Raw genomic sequence first — 1,306 nt, 5'->3', positions numbered from 1 at the left:
GAGAATATTTTACAAGGAGGACCAAATTGAAGCAACACCAAAAATACATTGCTGGGATCTGATCAAACTAAAAAGCTTTTGCACAGCCAAGAGCACAGTAAGTAAAGCAAACAGACAACCTTCAGTATGGGAGAAGATTTTTGCAAGGTTATGCTTCCAATAAAGGTCTGATAACTAGAATCCATGGAGAACTCAAACTAATCAATAAGAAAAGAACAAATAACCCAATTTCTATGTGGGCAAGAGACTTGAACAGAAACTCTTCTGATAAAGACAGGCGCATGGCCTACAAACAAATGGAAAAATGCTCATCATCCTTAATCATCAGAGAAATGCAAATCAAAACCACTTTGAGATATCATCTAACTCCAGTAAGATTAGCCCACATTACAAAATCCCAAAACTACAGATGTTGGCGTGGATGCAGAGAGAAGGGAATGCTTCTATACTTCTGGTGGGAATGCAAGTTAATACAACCTTTTTGGAAAGAAGTTTGGAGAACACTCAAGGAACTAAAAGTAGACCTACCATTTGATCCTGCAATTCCTCTACTAGGTATACACCCATAGGATCAAAATTACTTTACAACAAAGACATTTGCACCAAAATGTTTATTGCAACCCAATTCATAATAGCCAAGATATGGAAACAGCCCAAGTGCCTATAGACCTATGAATGGATTAACAAATTGTGTTATATGTACACCATGGAATACTATGCAGCCATAAAAAGATGGGGACTTCATATCTTTTATGTTTACCTGGATGGAGCTGGAACATATTCTTCTTAGTAAACTATCTCAAGAATGGAAAAAGAGTATCCAATGTACTCATTTCACTATGAAATCAATATTTAATCACCTACACACTCATATGAATGGCAAAACATAACTATAGTCCAGAAAGTAGAAGGGAAGAGGAGATGGGGGAGAGGAGGGAGAATATGGGAGGAAGGAGGGTACTTGGGGGACCACACCTAATGTGCATGATGCAATGGTACATTTCAAAACTATTAAGAAATGAGTATATTTGTGATGGATGTGTTACTTAGTTCAATGTAAGTGTTTCACATTGTATATCAAAGCAGTACCCTGAACCCCATAAATGCATCAATGTTCAAAGTTATGATTTAATAAAAAATTACAAAAAGAAATATATAACCTGTATAGTACATTAGAAGATAGTAAATACAATGGAAAAAAGTTACATCAGCGTTAAGAGGATTGGGAGGGCCACATAGTCAGAGTATGCTTCACTGAGGTGACATCTGAACAAGATGAGGAGGTGAGAGCATTAGTTATGTCAAT

The sequence above is a fragment of the Otolemur garnettii genome, unplaced genomic scaffold, assembly GCF_000181295.1.
Source record: "Otolemur garnettii isolate 467f Iridium unplaced genomic scaffold, OtoGar3 scaffold00149, whole genome shotgun sequence".
Taxonomy (NCBI): Eukaryota; Metazoa; Chordata; class Mammalia; order Primates; family Galagidae; genus Otolemur; species Otolemur garnettii.
Note: the sequence above shows the minus strand (reverse complement) of the source record.